Raw genomic sequence first — 22,938 nt, 5'->3', positions numbered from 1 at the left:
GTTTTCAATTGGTGAGAGATCTGGCCAGGGCAGCAGTCGAACATTTTCTGTATCCAGAAGGGCCCGTACAGGACCTGCAACATGCGGTTGTGCGTTATCCTGCTGAAATGTAGGGTTTCGCAGGGATCGAATGAAGGGTAGAGCAACGGGTCGTAACATCTGAAATGTAACGTCCACTGTTCAAAGTGCCGTCAATGCGAACAAGAGGTGACCGAGACGTGTAACCAATGGCACCACATACCATCACGCCGGGTGATACGCCAGTATGGCGATGACGAATACACGCTTCCAATGTGCGTTCACCACGATGTCGCCAAACACGGATGCGACCCTCCGCCACACACCCTCAAGTGGCTTGCAAAGTATTGATGTACATGTAGAAGGTCAAGATCTACAGAGTCCCAAAAGAGTTAGACATATTCTCTTTTAAAAATTAAAAAACACTAACAAATATAGATCAAAATATTTTACACGTCTTCCAAAACAATTTACAACAATAAATGCCCCACTTCTGAACAACTAGGCTCCGGTGGTGGCCAACAGGAATACAAAAAATGTAAAAACAATGACAGCAAGCAGGCCTGTAGGGGCTTAAACGTTTGGTAAATTGGCAACCATTCCATATACCAGGTGTACCGGTATGAAATGAGCGTTAAGATACAAATGTGTCGATAGGGAACATTTGTTGTGAACGAGCCTTAATTTTTTTTGTTTGGTTGGTATGACATCTGTCAAAGATATTTAGTATACATCAAGTCATGGAACAAACAACATCATATATTTTCATCGTGTTAACAATGTCGAATTTCGTACCAGAAAGTGATGATTTTCGGAAAGCATTAATTTTTTGTTTTCATTTGAAAAAAAAGTGCTGCAGAGTCACATCGAATGCTTGTCGAGGCATAAAGTGATCATGCTCTATCAGAAGCAACATGCAAAAGATGGTTTCAATGGTTCAGAAATAATGATTGTGATGTAAGAAATGAACGTGGAAGACCACCAAAAAAGTTCGAAGACGCCGAATTGCAAGCAATATTGGATGAAGATGATACTTCGAGTCAGAAGGAAATGGCAGCAATGCTAAATGTTGCCCAACAAACAATTTCCGACCGTTTGAAAGCTATGGGAGGGATCCAGAAGTGTGGAAAATGGGTGCCACATGAATTTAATGAAAGATGGAAAACCGAAAAACCATTTGTCGAATTTTGCATCGAATTTTTACTGGCGATGAAAAATGGATTTATTTTAAGAATCCTAAACGGGAAAAATCATTAGTTAATCCGGGACAACCATCAACATCGACTGCAAAACCAGATCGATTCGGCAAGACAATGCTTTGTGTTTGGTGGGATCTGAAAAGTGTGTATCATGAGCTTCTAAAACCCGGTGAAATTGAATACTAATCGCTACGGGCAACAAATGATCAATTTGAACTATGCATTGATCGAAAAACGACCAGAATGGGTCAGAAGACGTGGCAAAGTAATTTTTTTACACGACAATGCACCTGCGACAAAGCAAACCTGGTTCAGGAAACAATCAAAACACTTGGCTGGGAGCTGCTACCCCACCCGCCGTATTCACCAGACTTGGCCCCTTCCGACTACCATTTGTTTTCATTAAAGGGACACGCATTGGTTGAGGAACACCGATTCCTACGAAGTAGTCGAAAATTGAGTGTCTGGTTTGCTTCAAAAGACGAACATTTCTATTGGCGTGGTGTCCACAAATTGCCAGAAAGGTGGTCAAAATGTATAGAAAGCAATTGTCAGTACTTTGAATAAAATGTTTTTACTTTTCAATTCAAAATTAGTGTTTCATTTTCACAAAAAAAACGCTCATTTCATACCGCTTCACCTGGTATATAAACCTGCAATAGAGTTTAACTTGGGGAAATTTAGGAACTTTTTTTTTGTTTTGGTTTTAGGGCGCAAAACTTCTATGGTCATTAGTGCTCGGTCCGTGACTTAGGAAACAGTAAAAAGCCGAAATTTAAAACCAGCAGCAATGGGAACGAAAGTCATAAAATTGGAGAAACTAAAAGCAGAAGGAAGGCTTAAAAATCCACTAAGAAAGGGGTTGGTTGTCCACAAAAAAAAGCTTCAAATGACTGACGTCATTTCACTGGCACTAATAAACTTGAGAACGCGGTCGGCTGATCGCGTGTCATCTGCTAAAATCGACGATATATCAGGCGAAAGCTGTAGACGGGAGCGTAACGGATTAAAATAGGAGCACTCAATTAAAAGGTGTCTTACCGTCCACAGCTGAGAGCAGTGGGGACAGAGGGGGGGGGGGGGGGGGATGATCGCCGCTTAAAAGATGTCGATGGCTAAAAAGACAGTGCCCTTTCCGGAGTCTAGTTAAAATTACCTCCTCCCGACGACGCGTTCGGGAGGAAGAGGTCCAAGCACAAGGAAGAGCTTTCACGTCCCGCAATTTATTATGGGGAAGTGTCGACCAATGTGCGTGCCATAAAAGAACAACACGACGACATAAAACGCTCCGTAGATCGGCGAAGGGAATCGATTGAATAGCTGGCCGAGGAAGAGAGACTGCAGCCTTGGCCGCTATATCGGCCGCCTCATTTCCACAGATACTAACGTGTCCCGGGAGCCAGAGGAACGCCACCGAGACGCCCCCCAGGTGGAGCAAGCGCAGACAGTCCTGAATCCGGTGGACCAGAGGATGCACAGGATAAAGAGCTTGGAGACTGAGGAGAGAGCTGAGAGAATCTGAGCAGATAACGTACTGTATCCGCTGATGGCGGCGGATGTAGTGGACAGCCTGGAGAACAGCGTAAAGCTCCGCAGTATAAACCGAACACTGGTCTGGAAGCCGAAAGTGATTTGGGGTGTCGCCAACAATATAGGCACTCCCTACACCTAACGATGTTTTCGAGCCGTCGGTGTAAATAAATGTGGCGTCCGTCATTTGTGCACATAGAGCAGCAAATGCCCGACGATAAACAAGTGAAGGGGTACCATCCTTGGGAAATAGACAAAGGTCACGGAGCAGGCAGATCCGGGGACGGAGCCAAGGCGGTGCTGTACCCCAAGTTGTCAACAAGGTTTTAGAAAAGCGGAAGGAAAGAGAATGGAACAGTTGACGGAAGCGGACTCCCGGTGGTAGAAGGGAGGAGGGGCGGCCTGCATACCGTACATCAAAGGAGGCGTCGAAAAAAATGTCATGGGCTGGATTAGCAGGCATGGAAGACAGATGGCTAGCATAACGACTCAGAAGGACTGCTCGCCGATTGGACAGCGGAGGTTCAGTAGTCTCAGCATAAAGGCTTTCCACAGGGCTGGTGTAAAAAGCTCCAGACACTAAACGTAATCCACGGTGGTGGATAGAGTCGAGACGTCGAAGAATAGACGGCCGAGCAGAGGAGTAGACTATGCTTCCATAGTCCAATTTCGAGCCCACTAAGGTGCGATATAGGCGGAGAAGGACCACTCGGTCCGCTCCCCAGGAGGTACCATTCAGGACACGGAGGGTGTTGAGGGATCGCAGACAGCGAGCCGAAAGATAGGAAACGTGGGAGGACCAGCACAGTTTTCTGTCAAACATAAGACCCAAGAAATTAGCGACGTCTGAAAACGGAAGGTTGACAGGACCTAGATGTAAGGAGGGCGGAAGAAACTCCTTTCGTCGCCAAAAATTAACACAAACGGTCTTACTGGGAGAAAAACGGAAGCCGGTTTCGATGCTCCAAGAGTGGAGGCGATCGAGACATCCCTGAAGACGTCGTTCAAGAAGGATGGTCCGTTGAGAGCTGTAGTAGATCGCAAAATCGTCCACAAAGAGGGAGCCCGAGACATCAGGAAGGAGACAATCCATAATTGGATTGATGGCAATGGCAAACAGTACAACACTCAGCACGGAGACCTGGGGTACCCCGTTTTCTTGGGAGAAAGTACGGGAGAAGGTAGTGTTCACCCGCACCCTAAATGTGCGCTCTGCCATAAATTCGCGAAGAAAAAGGGGCATCCGACCTCGAAAGCCCCAAGAGAACAGTGTGCGGAGGATGCCTGTCCTCGAACAGGTATCGTATGCTCTCTCCAGATCAAAAAATATTGCTACTGTTAGGCGTTTCCGGAGAAAATTGTTCATGATATAAGTGGAGAGAGCAACAAGATGGTCAACTGCAGAACGATGCTTTCGGAATCCGCATTGGGCAGGTGTTAAAAGACTGCGGGATTCCAGCCACCACGCTAAACGGTAATTCACCATACGCTCCAAAACCTTACAGACACTACTCGTGAGAGAAATGGGGCGATAGCTAGAGGGAAGATGTTTGTCCTTTCCAGGTTTCGGAACAGGAACGACGATAGCTTCCCGCCATCGTCTGGGAAAAGTACTGTCGGTCCAAATTCGATTACAAAGGCGAAGGAGGTAACGCAGACTATGGGTTGATAAATGCAGCAACATTTGGACGTGGATACCATCCGGTCCTGGGGCGGAGGAGCGAGAAGAAGAGAGTGCATGTTGGAGTTCCTGCAAGGAGAAAACAGTATTGTAGCTTTCGCGATTTTGAGAGGAGAAAGCAAGAGTTTGCACTTCCGCTGCACGTTTCTTCGGTAGAAACGCTGGCGGGTAATTTGAAGAGCTCGAAATCTCAGCAAAGTGCTGACCCAACGAGTTAGAAATTGCGACGGGGTCCACTAATGTGTCATGCGCGACAGTGAGCCCAGAGACCGGGGAGAAACAAGGCGCGCCTGAGAACCGTCGAAGCCGACTCCAAACTTCCGAGGAGGGAGTGAAGGTGTTAAATGAGCTAATAAAGAATTTCCAGCTTGCCTTCTTGCTATCGCGGATGACACGACGGCATCGCGCTCGGAACTGCTTATAGCGGATACAGTTGGCCAAAGTAGGATGGTGGCGGAAAACGCGGAGAGCACGTCGCCGCTCACGTATTGCATCACGGCATGCCTCGTTCCACCAAGGAACTGGGGGGCGCCGGGGCAATTCGGAGGTGCGTGGTATTGAACGTTCCGCAGCTGTAAGAATAACGTCGGTAATATGTGTGACCCCATCGTCGACGCTAGGAAAGGGACGGTCATCGAATGTCGCTAGAGACTAAAAAAGTGTCCAATCGGCTTGGGCAAACCTCCAGCGTCGCGGGCGCATATATGGCAGTTGAGGCTGCAGTCTAAGGACACATGGAAAGTGGTCACTCGAATGTGTATCATCAAGGGCGAACCATTCGAAGCGCCGAGCTAGCGGAACAGTACCGACCGCAATGTCCAAATGAGATAAATTTGTCGTGGAGGCAGACAAAAATGTAGGGACCCCAGTGTTGAGGCAAACTAGCTCTGCTTGGTGGAAGACGTCTAGCAATAGTGAGCCACGTGGACAAGGATGTGGAGATCCCCAAAGTGGGCGGTGGGCATTGAAGTCGCCAACCAGCAAATATGGGGGTGGAAGCTGACCAAGAAGATGAAGGAGATCAGCTCGTGCCATTGGTGTGGACGATGGAATGTATACAGTACAAAGAGAGAACGTGTATCCGGAAAGGGGAAGACGGACGGCGACAGCTTGGAAGGAAGTGTTTAAATGGATTGGGTGATAATGAAGAGTTACATGGAGAAGAATCATGAGTCCTCCATGCGCTGGAGTGCCTTCAACAGAGGGGAGATCATATTGGACAGACTGAAAATGAGGGAGAACAAAGCGGTCATGGGGACGCAGCTTTGTTTCCTGAAGACCGAATATGACCGGCGAGTAGGATCGTAAGAGGATCGGCAATTCTTCCCGATTGGCTCGAATACCGCGGATATTCCAGTGGATAATGGACATAGGGTGAACAGAAAATGGAGGAATGTGACCAAGGTCGCTGTCAACTCAACGACTGCTCTGAGCTTGCGACCGACAGCATGGAATGGCATTCAGCCGAAGGCAGAAGATCCTGATCCATAGGTTGGTCAGGAGCAGCTCCTGCCACCAGCGATCGGCCGGTTGATCGGCCGCCAGTAGTGCGCCTCGGCGACACAGAAGACGGCCAAGGGCGATTTCCGCCAGGTGGTGCTGTAGATGGGACACGCCTTGGCGGAGAAGGAGAGGAACTGGGTTTCTTTGTGGCCTTCTTGGAAGTATGATGTTTAGAGGAAGGAGGAACAGATGGTTGGGAAATTGCCGTACGTAAAAACTCTTCACGAGTATGCTCTTTTTTCGAAGTCTTGGTGTCTGACTTTTGGGCTCGAGATTTAGCAGAACTTGACGAAGGGTGGGCCAGAGAGTGGGCAGGCAAAAGTGGTGAGGTTGAACGGGCGATCTTTGCGCTGGCCGATCTGACGACCGTGGCACTAAAGTTGAGGTCGCAAGTCTGCATGGCTGCCTCCTTTGTTGGCCGAGGAGAAGCAAGGACAGTGCTGTATTTTCCTTTCTGAGGCACGGTGGGCTGTCGACTGGCGAATAATTTTCGAGCAGCAAAGGTCGACACCTTTTCCTTTACTCTAATTTCCTGGATGAGCTTTTCGTCCTTAAAAATGGGACAATCTCGAGAGGAAGCAGCGTGGTCACCCATACAGTTGATGCAGCGAGGGGATGGAGGTGGACAAGCACCCTCATGGGCATCCTTGCCACACGTAACACATTTGGCCGGATTGGAACAGGACTGGCTGGTGTGATTGAACCGCTGACATCGATAGCAACGCGTAGGGTTTGGGACATAAGGGCGAACGGAAATTATCTCATAGCCTGCTTTGATTTTCGATGGAAGTTGAACTTTGTCAAATGTCAGGAAGACAGTGCGGGTTGGAATGATGTTCGTGACAACCCTTTTCATAACCCTATGAACAGCCGTTACGCCCTGGTCAGACAGGTGGTGTTGAATTTCTTCGTCAGACAATCCATCGAGGGAGCGAGTATAAACGACTCCACACGAGGAATTTAAAGTACGGTGCGGTTCCACCCAGACAGGGAAGGTGTGTAGTAGTGAGGTACGCAGCAATTTTTGTGCCTGGAGGGCACTGACTGTTTCTAACAACAGGTTGCCATTCCGTAATCTGGAACAAGACTTTACAGGACCTGCAATTGCGTCGACACCTTTCTGAATAATGAAAGGGTTGACCGTGGAGAAGTCGTGACCTTCGTCAGACCGAGAAACAACAAGGAACTGTGGCAACGATAGAAGAACTGACTGTGGCTGAGACTCAGTAAACTTACGCTTGTGAGCAGACATAGTGGGAGATGAGGAAACCATTGCGGAAGAATCCCCCATGATTACCGGCGTCTCCGATGGCGCGCTCCTCCCTTGTGGGGGCCCTCTCTGAGGGCACTCCCGCCTTAGGTGATTGTTCACACCTCAGGTCACACCTCCCGACAAACGGACGGAGGGACCAATCGGCACTTTCGGAAGGTATCAGCCCGGGTAATCACCCCTTCCTGGGCCTGGCCGTTACCAGGGGGTACGTACGTGTCCTACCTGTCTACCCGGGGCGGGGAATTACGCGTTACCCCGTCACCGGCTACACATGGAAGTGCGTGGGTCGGCCTTCAGACACGCACAGGGAGGAAGAAAGAGAAAGGGAAAGGAAAGAAGAGAGGTCTCAAACGCCGCAGCGAAGAAAAGGGTAAAGAGAAGAGGTAAGGAAAAGAGAAGGACAAAGGAAGGATGAAGACATACAAGCAAGGAAGGGCAAGAATGCGGTACATTTACAAGCGTCCGTCTCCGGACGTAGGCACAAACCATACTCCCAGAGGGGGAGAAAGGGAAGGAAAGAGCCAAAAGTGAGGGGGAGGGGGGGCGAAGATGGGGGATGGGGAAGGATGCGGAAAGGGAAGGTATGCAGCCCGGAAAGGAAGGAAGGCCACATTAGCTCGGGGTCCCGTGCTCGCTACGCACGTAGCCACAAAAGAGTTGTGGATCCCCTGGGGGGAAAATTAGGAACTGTCTGATGGCTTGAAACGTTCTTATTTGCACAATTTTGATGCTTGATTCCGGGAGGGGAGTGAAAGGCAGGCAAGAGCAAATGTAACGAGGATCGAAGAATTAAGAAGATCCCCGGTACAGAGCTTCGCAGTAGACATAAGAACTTAATTTGAGTGAGCGACGGCCCGCAACAGCAACGCGGCACGGAATAGCGGTGCCTGTGAGGTTCCAATACCGACCTCCGGCCAGAACGGCGTCCGCTTGCTCTCCCGTCATCAAGTCAACCGGCTAGCGAGGCAATCCGGAACAGTTTGTTGGCGAGTCGGACAACCAAGAGCTGTACGCTTATATGGTGTGTGTTCTTTCGGACATGTCCGAAAGAACAGACACCATATCCATGTAAGTGTACAGGGTGTTACAAAAAGGTACGCCCAAACTTTCAGAAACATTCCTCACACACAAAGAAATAAAATATGTTATGTGGACATGTGTCCAGAAACGCTTACTTTCCATGTTAGAGCTCATTTTATTACTTCTCTTCAAATAACATTAATCATGGAATGGAAACACACAGCAACAGAACGTACCAGCGTGACTTCACTTTGTGACAGAAAATGTTCAAAATGTCCTCCGTTAGCGAGGATACATGCATCCACCCTCCGTCGCATGGAGTCGCATATGCGCTGATGCAGCCCTGGAGAATGGCGTATTGTATCACAGTCGTCCACAATACGAGCACGAAGAGTCTCTAAATTTGGTACCGGGGTTGCGTAGACAAGAGCTTTCAAATGCCCACATAAATAAAAGTCAAGAGGGTTGAGGTCAGGAGAGCGTGGAGGCCATGGAATTGGTCCGCCTCTACCAATCCATCGGTCACCGAATCTGTTGTTGAGAAGCGTACGAACACTTCGACTGAAATGTGCAGGAGCTCCATCGTGCATGAACCACATATTGTGCCGTACTTGTAAAGGCACATGTTCCAGCAGCACAGGTAGATTATCCCGTATGAAATCATAACGTGCTCCATTGAGCGTAGGTGGACGAAACTAAAGTGAGCTCTAACATGGAAATTAAGCGTTACCGGACACATGTCCACATAACATCTTTTCTTTATTTGTGTGTGAGAAATGTTTCCTGGAAGTTTGGCCGTACCTTTTTGTAACACGCTGTATAGTTCTGGCAATACCGGCCATGACCTGTGCGGATGCACACATATTCCACGAACTCTTACGGTACTTGGTAAGAATGTCTTCCACGAGTAGAGTGTGTTGGGCTGGGACACTACGAATGTAGTGTGTGGACATACGAGGTAATAATGTGTGTTTCGCGGGAAACGTGAGCGAGATAGTTGCCTGCAGTCGCGCTATCCTCTGTGTCCACGGTGGCTCAGATGGATAGAGTGCCTGCCATATAAGCAGGAGATCCCAGGTTCGAGCAACACCGACTCAAAGGAAGGCCTCGGCGCTTGTTTGTGACGTCACGTCAGCCAGGCACGGCGAACGCCAGGTCTGTTACAGGCAGAAACGCTTGGGCGTGCTTATCACTATAAATCTCTTCTTTTTGGACAAAATGTTTGGTATTGTTTTGGATTCTGCAGTTTTCAAATGGTTCAAATGGCTCTGAGCACTATGGGACTTAACATCTGTGGTCATCAGTCCCCTAGAACTCAGAACTACTTAAAACTAACTAACCTAAGGACATCACACACATCCATGCACGAGGCAGGATTCGAACCTGCGACCGTAGCAGTCGCGCGGTTCCGGACTGAGCGCCTAGAACCGCTAGACCATCGCGGCCGGCTCTGCAGTTTTATTTAGATCAAAGATTTTCTTACTATCGTAAAGCTACAAATTAAGATCATAGTTCTACATTACTGAATCCTGTCGGAATAAACTTAGTTCAATATGAGAAGATGCTTTGTCCCGTTGCAAGCTTCGGAAATTTTACATTCAAGTAACTATATTTACTCGATCCATTTTGCTATCGAAACTTACCCGAACCCCTTACAATTAACTCGTTTTATTTATTTATTTATTTTCGTTTGACATCGTCACTGGAAATGTTAACTAATTTACATGTGTAAATGTCCAACTGTTGCAAGTCATTAGATTACAGTAGTTTTCAACAAAAGGAATTCTAAACAAGAAACAAAATAGCTTCATACATCGAAAATACTGCTGAGCTTAAACTTTTTTGAACATGCGCATTAGAAAAGATAAATATTCACCTCTTGCAACTGAAAGGAGAAACTGTATAAGATAAAAAAATTATTTGATGAAACAAGTATCTCTCTTTTGCCTCTTCTTCTGTCCTCCACCTCCTCCCCAACGTGTACAATCGCAAGATATTTCATTAACACTCAGTGCTCCTCACCCCATAGTCAACCAAGATACCTAAAGAAGAGCACCAATATGTTCACAGTTTCTTGTAAAAGCAACCCAATACAAACTTAACTTCCTCAGATTTACAAATAAGGTAAAGAAGCACGAATTCTGTTGCTGCTGGACCATGAAGTTGTTTTTGTATGTCAATCCGTAAAACAGGTGGAAATTGAAGTTCAGGTTTACACTACTTTTTTAGAAGTGTAATGAATTGCACAATTAATTGATTGCAGAAATCTCTCAGAACAATGTGTGTTGGTCACCTACCGCCAATAGTTTCACATTTTCCTGTGTCAGAGAGGGAGACACGACCATGAGTATGCCTGCAACAGACCTGGCGTTCGCCGTGCCTAGCTGACGTGACGTCACGAACAAGCGCCGAGGCCTTCCTTTGAGACGGTGTTGGTTCGAGTCCAGGTCGGGGCACACATTTTCACCTGTCTCCGTTGATATATATCAACGCCCGTCAGCAGCTGAAGGTATTAAATAAATTCGAATGTCAACCACGAGCATATAATATAGCTAATATAGCTAACTAGGCCAGCCTGCAAAACTGACAACCTGGCATTAGTGTTAGTGAAATACAAAAATAATTCACTACTTTAACCTTCTGCGAACTTGTTCCCCTTCTTTAAAAAATACAAATACTTAAGTTTGTAACACTTAAGCCCAAGGCATAATCAAAGGTTGTTGTTGTTGTGGTCTTCAGTCCTGAGACTGGTTTGATGCAGCTCTCCATGCTACTCTATCATGTGCAAGCCTCTTCATCTCCCAGTACCTACTGCAACCTACATCCTTCTGAATCTGATTAGTGTATTCATCTCTTGGTCTCCCTCTACGATTTTTACCCTCCACGCTGCCCTCCAATGCTAAATTTGTGATCCCTTGACGCCTCAGAACATGTCCTACCAACCGGTCCCTTCTTCTTGTCAAGTTGTGCCACAAACTCCTCTTCTCCCCAATCCTATTCAATACTTCCTCATTAGTTATGTGATCTACCCATCTAATCTTCAGCATTCTTCTGTAGCACCACATTTCGAAAGCTTCTGTTCTATTCTTGTCTAAACTGGTTATCGTCCATGTTTCACTTCCATACATGGCTACACTCCATACAAATACTTTCAGAAACGACTTCCTGACACTTAAATCTATACTCGATGTTAACAAATTTCTCTTCTTCAGAAACGATTTCCTTGCCATTGCCAGTCTACATTTTATATCATCTCTACTTCGACCATCATCAGTTATTTTACTCCCTAAATAGCAAAACTTCTTTACTACTTTAAGTGTCTCATTTCCTAATCTAATTCCCTCAGCATCGCCCGATTTAATTTGACTACATTCCATTATCCTCGTTTTGCTTTTGTTGATGTTCATCTTATATCCTCCTTTCAAGACACTGTCCATTCCGTTCAACTGCTCTTCCAAGTCCTTTGCTGTCTCTGATAGAATTACAATGTCATCGGCAAACCTCAAAGTTTTTACTTCTTCTCCATGAATTTTAATACCTACTCCGAATTTTTCTTTTGTTTCCTTTACTGCTTGCTCAATATACAGATTGAATAACATCGGGGATAGTCTACAACCCTGTCTCACTCCCATCCCAACCACTGCTTCCCTTCATACCTCTCGACTCTTATAACTGCCATCTGGTTTCTGTACAAATTGTAAATAGCCTTTCGCTCTCTGTATTTTAGCCCTGCCACCTTCAGAATTTGAAAGAGAGTATTCCAATCAACATTGTCAAAAGCTTTCTCTAAGTCTACAAATGCTAGAAACGTAGGTTTGCCTTTCCTTAATCTTTCTTCTAAGATAAGTCGTAAGGTCAGTATTGCCTCACGTGTTCCAACATTTCTACGGAATCCAAACTGATCTTCCCCGAAGTCGGCTTCTATCAGTTTTTCCATTCGTCTGTAAAGAATTCGAGTTAGTATTTTGCAGCTGTGACTTATTAAACTGATAGTTCGGTAATTTTCACATCTGTCAACACCTGCTTTCTTTGGGATTGGAATTATTATATTCTTCTTGAAGTCTGAGGGTATTTCGCCTGTCTCATACATCTTGCTCACCAGATGGTAGAGTTTTGTCAGGACTGGCTCTCCCAAGGCCATCAGTAGTTCTAATGGAATGTTGTCTACTCCCGGGGCCTTGTTTCGACTCAGGTCTTTCAGTGCTCTGTCAAACTCTTCACGCAGTATCTTATCTCCCATTTCGTCTTCATCTACATCCTCTTCCATTTCCATAATATTGTCCTCAAGTACATCGCCCTTGTATAAACCCTCTATATACTCCTTCCACCTTTCTGCCTTCCCTTCTTTGCTTAGAACTGGGTTGCCATCTGGGCTCTTGATATTCATACAAGTGGTTCTCTTCTGTCCAAAGGTCTCTTTAATTTTCCTGAAGGCAGTATATATCTTACCCCTAGTGAGACAGGCCTCTGCATCCTTACATTTGTCCTCTAGCCATCCCTGCTTAGCCATTTTGCACTTCCTGTCGATCTCATTTTTGAGACGTTTGTATTCCTTTTTGCCTGCTTCATTTACTGCATTTTTACATTTTCTCCTTTCATCAATTAAATTCAATATTTCTTCTGTTACCCAAGGATTTCTACTAGCCCTCGTCTTTTTACCTACTTGATCCTCTGCTGCCTTCACTACTTCATCCCTCAGAGCTACCCATTCTTCTTCTACTGTATTTCTTTCCCCCATTCCTGTCAATTGTTCCCTTATGCTCTCCCTGAAACTCTCTACAACTTCTGGTTCTTTCAGTTTATCCAGGTCCCATCTCCTTAAATTCCCACCTTTTTGTAGTTTCTTCAGTTTCAATCTGCAGTTCATAACCAATAGATTGTGGTCAGAATCCACGTCTGCCCCTGGAAATGTCTTACAATTTAAAACCTGGTTCCTAAATCTCTGTCTTACCATTATATAATCTATCTGATACCTTTTAGTATCTCCAGGATTCTTCCAGGTATACAACCTTCTTTTATGATTCTTGAACCAAGTATTTGCTATGATTAAGTTATGCTCTGTGCAAAATTCTACAAGGCGGCTTCCTCTTTCATTTCTTCCCCCCAATCCATATTCACCTACTATGTTTCCTTCTCTCCCTTTTCCTGCTGACGAATTCCAGTCACCCATGACTATTAAATTTTCGTCTCCCTTCACTACCTGAATAATTTCTTTTATCTCGTCATACATTTCATCAATTTTTTCATCATCTGCAGAGCTAGTTGGCATATAAACTTGTACTACTGTAGTAGGCATGGGCTTTGTGTCTATCTTGGCCACAATAATGCGTTCACTATGCTGTTTGTAGTAGCTAACCCGCACTCCAATTTTTTTATTCATTATTAAACCTACTCCTGCATTACCCCTATTTGATTTTGTATTTATAACCCTCTATTTACCTGACCAAAAGTCTTGTTCCTCCTGCCACCGAACTTCACTAATTCCCACTATATCTAACTTTAACCTATCCATTTCCCTTTTTAGATTTTCTAATCTACCTGCCCGATTAACGGATCTGACATTCCACGCTCCGATCCGTAGAACGCCAGTTTTCTTTCTCCTGATAGCGACGTCCTCTTGAGTAGTCCCCGCCCGGAGATCCGAATGGGGGACTATTTTACCTCCGGAATATTTTACCCAAGAGGACGCCATCATCATTTAATCATACAGTAAAGCTGCATGTCCTCGGGAAAAATTACGGCTGTAGTTTCCCCTTGCTTTCAGCCGTTCGCAGTACCAGCACAGCAAGGCCGTTTTGGTTAATGTTACAAGGCCAGATCAGTCAATCATCCAGACTGTTGCCCCTGCAACTACTGGAAAGGCTGCTGCCCCTCTTCAGAAACCACACGTTTGTCTGGCCTCGCAACAGATACCCCTCAGTTGTGGTTGCACCTACGGTACGGCCATCTGTATCGCTGAGGCACGCGAGCCTCCCCACCAACGGCAAGGTCCATGGTTCATGGGGGGGTAACTACAATAAAACTATTGTGTATCCTCAAAACTCTGAATAATTGACAAACTTTTATACAAGAGGGTAATATTTAAACAAGATTAATCCAAATTAACTACAACAAGTTGCCTCCACAAACGCGGTACTCTGACAGCGTTAAGACTGACTGCTCATTCAAAAATTTCGCTACATACAAATACTGCAACAGTCCACAGTGTCTGCTACATGATAGCCGTCTCCCCCGTGCGGCTAGGGAAGGCCAACGTAATTATAAAACAATTCAACAACTATACTCTGTTCTTCATAAGAATAAACCTGATGTAAACATTACATGTATTCCCCCGCGTTTGCTTGAATGTCATTGGATTTCGTTGCACGTGGAGCGAAAGCCAAGCTGTGACGAGTGCAATCAAGAACGATGGTAAGGATACGTTTTATGCTGTGTTACACGGACATCGACTGAGTGATAATGTGCGGAACATCAGCTTCACCGACGCGTTAAACTTTGACAGCACTGGCCAACCAGCGCTCCAACCTGCAGTTCTGTGAGCAGTTGCAGTTCAAATGTAAAAAAGAGACGGAGAAAGAAACAATATAGCTTCGAATGAAATTTAATTTTTAAAGAAAATGAAATAACATAAAACTCCAGCACTGCCGCGCGCTTCTTAGGTGACGAGACGGAAAGTATAAAATGCTCTCGTTCTCACCTGACATAGTATTCTAATTACAAACAAGTCTGATGAAAATTCATAACTTAACACAAGATAATTTTTCTGAGAGCTATGAGCTAAGCAAAAGCATACTGCAGGGATTTCACCGTACTCTCGAACACTGAAGCCACTGAAGGTGTTAATTACGGTCAGTCGTCTAGTAAATTCTTAGCTCCTTTATTGGAATCCGAGAAACATATTACAGTACTTGAAGCGTCATCTGCTACGTTGATAAGAAGTCAACCAACAACAATCCACGAAGCCACCCGGGCGCCACATTTTCTCCTCTTTTCTATATCCCGCCAACATTCGGCAGTGAAATGCGAAAAACATGCGTGCGTCAATTCCAGTACATCTCGCAGCTTAACAGTCTTGTAATTTCTCAGGTGAAATCCAGTAAGTTGGCTCCAGATCAGTTCTGTTGGGTTCATATTGCAATGGCACAATGGCAAATGCACCCGTTTTATGGTGTGCTCGATGTTGTGAAAATTATTTTTCATGTTTCTACGACACATATCTACATCTGTGGTATAAAACACTGGAAATAGTCCAAATAAATATCATGTAGTGTTTCAGTTTTGCCTTAAAAATTAAACTTATATTTCATAATTTAAGCAACCTTTATTAATATTCTTTCATAAAATATCGATAATTGAAAATTTTTATTTGAAATTGAGCCAGGGATTTCGCGTGCAGTATGTAATTAAAAACAAGAAGACGTGCGTTATTCCAGGGATTTCGCGTGCAGTATGTAATTAAAAACAAGAAGACGTGCGTTATTCATTGACGATGATATTTACAATTACGGGATGTAGGTAATTCAAACTGAACGAAAAACAAAATTGACTCAAGCGACGCTTGAACCGGCGAACTGCTTACTGCAACGAATTGTTAAGCTACAACGATACATTTTTTTCCGCCTACCGGTTCCACTTTACACGCATGTGCACGTGAGTCACAACTATCTAATACAGTCCGTCGGAAAACTTCAAAGCCGAGTAGCTATAAACTTATGACAAACAAAGAACAACCTACTCCTCGGCACTTTTTTAAGAGTGTTCCACGCGCATGTTTTCACTAGGAAACAGGAAGCAGCCTCAGCCATTTTCATACTGCGTATTAAGAGGGCGGCAATCAGAACACAGCAGTACAGAGGCTGTAAAAATAAACGTAGATGTCGTTTGACTAGGGCCTCCAGTCGGGTAGACCGTGCGCCGGTTGTGAGTCTGCCGATTTGACGCCACTTCGGCGACTTGCACGTCGATGCGGATGAAATGATTAAGAAAACACAACACCCAGTCCCTGAGCGGAGAAGACCTCCGACCCAACCGAGAATCGAACCTGGGCCCTTAGGACTGACATCCTGTCGCGCTGACCACTCAGCTACCGGGAGCGGACAGTACAGAGGCTGTGACTATACACGATTTTAAAAATAAAAACTAAATGTTTTTTATTCCAGTCTTTGATCACAATATCAATTCTTTAGACGATGACCGGTTTCAGTCCGTAATGACAGTCCTCAGATCTTTTTTTACACCATGTCCTAAAGAGAAGGTCATAATGGCAAGGTCAAAACATTTAAATGTAATCAGCACAGCATCGTCACATAGATCTAAAATAAGGTGTAGAATAGGCCACATCGTCCACACAGTCATCATTTGAGTTGCAATGATGACTGTGTGGACGATGTAGCCTATTCTACACCTTATTTTAGATCTGTGACGATGCTGTGCTGATTATATTTATATGTTTTGACGATGCCATTATGGCCTTATCACCTTAGGACATGGGGTAAAAAAGATCTGAGAATGATCATTACGGACTGAAACCGGTCATCGTCTAAAGAATTGATATTGTGATCAAAGACTGGAATAAAAAATATTTGACAGTATTGGATCATTGTATACGCGACCATGTCGCAGTTGGTGAAAAACTACGTAACTAAAGCGCGATTAAGAGGAACGTTGATAGCTGCCAATGCATTTGAATATATTGAAGTTTCTGTTAACGTTGAGAGGCACCCACTTGCCTTTCTCATACTGTGGCATCAAGCAGTCAGGCCTGCAAGATGAGTGGTTTGCCAAGCGAGTGGAATCTTCCTTAATTTATCGAGCAACATGAATTCTCGTATCTTACTATTTAGTTACAAATTATCCTCCTGTATGAATAATACGCAACGGAAACACGCATCTGACTATCAGTGATTTATAGAACTCTGACTGTACACTACGCACTGGCAATACCACATTTACCTTTTGCCTTTGATTTAACGGCTTTTATATAAATTCGGGACATTACGATAACATACAATTTAATGAAAAAGGCCACCAATCTCTTTCTTTTCACTATTTGATTTATTCCTAAACACACAAATTCTACAACCTACACAAAATCACATGAGAAATTCCGCCCAGTGGGCATGGCTTTACGTTAGTGAATCTCTATACTATGGTCTCGTAATCTATTTACCGCAACAGTGCACTCCCTGGATCGGATGGTGGATCTTTTATTATACCTCACACTTCGCCTCTCACAATAATCCTCACGAAACTTTCCTCCAGATCGAGCGATACAGAAGGAACAGGCATACCCACAAATCTTTCGAAACTACCTTGCTACTCCCATGCAAAACACACATACCCAAATTACAAGACATACACAACACAACAATATGAAATATTACACAAAGAACGGTTACAACTTCATCACTTTCCGCTTTCCCACTTCAATCAATATTTATCCCACTTTCACACGACACTGCCCCACCTTGTAATTTCTACTTTCCTACTGTGAACTCTGGAGATAAACGCACGTCTTCCTGTGCAATGCAAGCCAAGTGGCGTTGCTGGAAAAACGGCCGACTCACCTTGATTCTCAGAGTTTAAATTTAGCGTCACACGGAATGATATTTCTTAAATACTTCAACTTATGATACACACGCTATTTCTTAAATATTTCAGCTTATTGTACACACGCTATTAATTCTTAAATATTTCAGCTTAAGCTCACGGAAGTATCTCAACTTATAACTACACGTGGGCTCATTGTGACCGTTAGTTTACTACAATCCCCTTAAAATTACCTGCCTCACTTTGTAATTTTCCCCACAAAAGGTCCTGTGAAAGAGAAATTATTAATTCTAACTACTCTTAAATATTCCACATCCATACCATGCCTCCACTCTTTCATTACGGAGCACAACAAAAAAAAAAAAAACAGGTCTTTACAGCAGAAGGTTCAGCGGCAGAGTAGCTGAAACATGGCCGTATTCCGATTCTCTCGCACCTCTCTCGAAGTGGGAGAAGCACCTTGCTACCTTATTGGTCAGCCACATTTCAGACGCTCAAAGCTCTGGTAACTTCCATCTCTTTGGTCTCACCAAAGGTAGCCAAAGGATCGACTCAAAGATGATCATATATTCCGATTCACTATCTGTGGTTAGCAGACGACCATACATTCATTCCTTTCACAGATCTCACCAAACTGGATGTAGGGATTTATTTTGAGGGAGTGCACATGTGATCAATTAAATAAATAAATTGTCATTCTTTCCCACACTGGTATCCGGCTTCGCTGTATTAGTTGAAATTGAGTTACTTTTACACAAAAAATGTGTTGTTCTGACAAGAATTTCGTACCTATTTTCAATGTTGGGCGGTACTGTACCCTTTCAACGTAACAATACATAAATAGCACCTACTTCCCAGAGCGTAACACCTGGGTACGTGCGCTACGGTTTCTGACCAATCATCGCGTTTGTGTTTGTTCAAAGGTGTGTGAAATCTTATGGGACTTAACTGCTAAGGTCATCAGTCCCTAAGCTTACACACTACTTAACCTAAATTATCCTAAGGATAAACACACACACCCATGCCCGAGGGAGGACTCGAACCTCCTCCGGGATCAGCCGCACAGTCCATGACTGCAGCGCCTAGACCGCTCGGCTAATCCTGCGCGGCGTTTGTGTTTGTTTACATCAGGTTTATTCTTATGATGAACAGAGTATAAGCGCAATAATTGCCTTGTCTATCCCAGTAGGACTCCTATTAGTTGAACTTCCTCACTGATCCACCAAAAAAAAAAAAAAAATGTACCACAAGCAACTCAAGACAAGTACCAGTCACTGTGAAGCTACAGGAATGCACTGCAAGTAATCAGGGGCACAGAGACAGAACCCAGAAGCGGCCAAAAGACCCAATACACGTCGTCCGCTGAGACGACCGATCGACCAACAAACGGTCGTTTCCGATGAAATCGCAGGAAAGGGAAAAGGTTGCAAGTGAATAGCCAGCTTATAACTTGGTCACTTCGACGGAGGGCAACACAACGGGCGGCGGCGGCAAGACGCTTTCGACAGAAAGCCAATAGCCATCAGCCTCTCGCAGAACGCAGTCTTTAGTCACTTCCCGCACAACCAGACAACCGTCATCCCTACCGCTTCAGCTCTGAGCCCCAACTTCCTCCCAGCGCTGTCCAAATGAGACTCGCACGCCGTGAAAATTAGGCCCATCGGCCGCGGCGCGGCGGCAGCGCCACCGAACGGCCAGAGGAGGAACTAAGCGGTGGAAGGCGCCTGGAAGTGAAATCGATACGAGCTGAGACGGCTCAAGTATTATCCCAATAGCTGGAAGTGGTCTGCAGAATCTCCGTAGTGTTACAGAGATGGACTCGCTCATCTTTGGCTGTGTGAGGGCGCTACTATTTACAGTGTGTGTGTGTGTGTGTGTGTGTGTGTGTGTATCTTTTCAGAAATGCTCTGCGTATCGAGGTTTTAAATTCCCCTGCACAGAGTTTCCTTGCTGTATTTGTGCCTCGTAAATGACAGGACGTGCACCTGTCCGAAATATCGGCGGGTGTGTAAGATTTTGTAAAGTGTGTATGTAGAACTGCAAACGGATCCTAGCCAAGGCTCGACATACATTACGTACTAAGAATAGTGGAGATGTAATCCTTTTGTGCAATTTCTGGTTAAGGCACCTCACAAGGTCACTACAAATTTAAAAATTACAGGGTCGCCACCAGCCCAAGTCCTTCCCAACCATTAAGAAAAAACCAAACTGGAAATTATCAGTTTAATTTAATTAAGTATTTAATTATAAGAATGCAATATATTTAAAGAAACTAAGAAGATGAACAGCATTGTATGTATATATCAATGAGCTTGTTTAATTGGATGTGATAATTTCTTAATTTTGAAACAGTACACCGTTCACTTTGATTTTTCCTCCCATTTTTGTTCATCACAAGCAAGCAGATTAACTTAAAAAAATCAGGGAATAGAACATTAATTTGAAAACTGACATCAGTGAGAAAGGTAAAGGACGCAGAGTTTGTCTTTTACGTAGCACATTTATTTCATTGCTGAATTTGATGCTCATCCTATGAATACACATGACTGGTGCCTGAATAAAAAAGTTTAAGTAAATAATTCGCAAAAAGTTTTAGAATCGCGCAATTAAAAAGGAAAAACACACAAAAGGGAAATGGAACACAATAATTCAGTCATTCCATCTACATACCCACGACTGTCCGAAAGGAACAAAGCAACTTCCACACTTTTAATTTCAACAATCATCATCGCCGATTTTGAACAAAATAATTATGCCACATTCCGAAAATACAAAACCACAGATGCTTCAGTTAAGCTGGAGTACTTAAATATGCTATGAATTTAACATAGGGAAGTTCTAATTCGATCCACTTCCTATCAGCAGAAACTTTCTCTAGGAGCTACGAACTTTACTCATAACCGCTAGCTGCAGAGTGTCCTTTCTCCATGTAGCTTCGCCTAACTACCGGTGCAACGGAAGCTACCAGAGAGGCAGGCTTCCGCCACCAACCTGACAGACAAACCAACCTCAGACTAAAAGGGGTAAACTTCTCTGACCAGGTACTGGGATCCTAAGTTGGTCATCCTGTGCTACCCTCCAAACGAGAAGCAAACATCACCTGCTCCTAGCAGACGGCAACTGACTCGGCGACCCCCACAAAAGAAACCCGAAATCACACGTAAAAACATTCATTCAGTGACATTCACGCACACATAGAGTAGGGCGAAGAGAAAAACGTTATAAATACAGGTCATGATTTCCTATGGAACACAAAAGAATCAAACATAATATCATTTAATAAGCCTTAGTTTGATTGCTCAGTCTTTCTGCGAGAATTAATAAATTAAACCGCATTCAGGTGATCGACAGAATGGGATGCACAGAATTCAGTGAAACAGGTGTCTTATGAAACGACTCCACAGAGACGGTTCAACTTCACTTGGCAGCATTCCCGTAGGCTATTCGAGCAACAGAAAGAAACTTCCTTAAGCAAAGATACTAAAATCAGAAAGGCTTTCAAGGCAGAATAAATACGAAATCGTGGGGAACAAGGACAGAAGAATGGAAAGGACAGGATGGATAGAAGATGAAGGAGTACTGGAAAAGTGGGAAATAACAAAGAGGGAACACACTGGTACGGTTACACTTTCGGATGTAGGTCCTGCTTATGCATTAGATATCTTGTTACTATGTTGCTGCAAATGAAACTTTAAGTTGTTGTATTAACAGCCATCAACTTTTTCTCTTTAACACGCAATAGCAATGTAGCTTTTATTTTAAAAATCGCGTACAGTCGCAGTCTCTGTACTGTTGTACTCTGATTGTAGAGCTGTTAATACGTAGTGTGAAAATGGCTGACTCTGCTTCCTGCTCCGCAATGACACACGTGCGTTTGATACCGCTAAAAACAGGTGAGAAACAAGTTGTTATAATGTTTTCACAAGCTTACAGCTGAAATTTTCCGATGAATTATTATGTTTTAAAATTAAAATCATCATTTTAATGGAAAACGAGCGTCGTCTTGTTTCTAATTACATATTGCACGCAAATTCCAATTTTTATCGCCAATGTTGTTATTGTTGTTGTTGTCTTCAGTCCTGAGACTGGTTTGATGCAGCTCTCCATGCTACCCTATCCTGTGAAAGCTTCTTCATCTCCCAGTACTTACTGCAACCTACATCCTTCTGAATCTGCTTAGTGTATTCATCTCTTCGTCTCTCTCTACGATTTTTACCCTCCACGCTGCCCTCCAATGCTAAATTTGTGATCCCTTGATGCCTCAGAACATGTCCTACCAACCGGTCCCTTCTTCTTGTCAAGTGGTGCCACAAACTCCTCTTCTCCCCAATTCTATTCAATACCTCCTCATTAGTTATGTGATCTACCCATCTAATCTTCAGCATTCTTCTGTAGCACCACATTTCGAAAGCTTCTATTCTCTTCTTGTCCAAACTATTTATCGTCCGTGTTTCTCTTCCATACATGGCTACACTCCATACAAATACTTTCAGAAATGACTTCCTGACAAATTTATACTCGATGTTAACATATTTCTCTTCTTCAGAAATGCTTTCCTTGCCATTACCAGTCTACATTTTATATCCTCTCTACTTCGACCATCATCAGTTATTTTGCTCCCCAAATAGCAAAACTCCTTTACTACTTGAAGTGTCTCATTTCCTAATCTAATTCCCTCAGCATCACCCGACTTAATTAGACTACATTCCATTATCCTTGCTTTGCTTTTGTTGATGTTCATCTTATATCCGGGCAACGGCCTTGCCGCAGTGGATACACCGGTACCCGTCAGATCACCGAAGTTAAGCGCTGTCGGGCGTGGCCGGCATTTGGATGGGTGACCATCCGGGCCGCCATGCGCTGTTGCCATTTTTCGGGGTGCACTCAGCCTCGTGATGTCAATTGAGGAGCTACTCGACCGGATAGTAGCGGCTCCGGTCAAAGAAAACCATCATAACGACCGGGAGAGCGGTGTGCTGACCACATGGCCCTCCTATCCGCATCCTCACCGAGGATGATACGGCGGTCGGATGGTCCCGATGGGCCGCTTGTGGCCTGAAGACGGAGTGCTTTAGTGCTCGTATATCCTCCTTTCAAGACACTGTCTATTCCATTCAACTGCTCTTCCAAGTCCTCCGCCATGGACTTTAATATCTACTCCGAAT

The 22,938-nt window shown here is 44.4% G+C and overlaps 1 pseudogene; it reads left to right on the top strand.

Annotated features, from left to right (window-relative positions):
* The first annotated feature begins 22,524 nt into the window (after nt 1-22,524).
* Nucleotides 22,525-22,642, top strand: LOC124799544 (annotated as a pseudogene).
* Nucleotides 22,643-22,938: the final 296 nt, after the last annotated feature.

This window comes from Schistocerca piceifrons, chromosome 5 (assembly GCF_021461385.2).
Source record: "Schistocerca piceifrons isolate TAMUIC-IGC-003096 chromosome 5, iqSchPice1.1, whole genome shotgun sequence".
Taxonomy (NCBI): domain Eukaryota; kingdom Metazoa; phylum Arthropoda; class Insecta; order Orthoptera; family Acrididae; genus Schistocerca; species Schistocerca piceifrons.
Note: the sequence above shows the minus strand (reverse complement) of the source record. Positions and strands in the feature narration are given on the sequence as shown.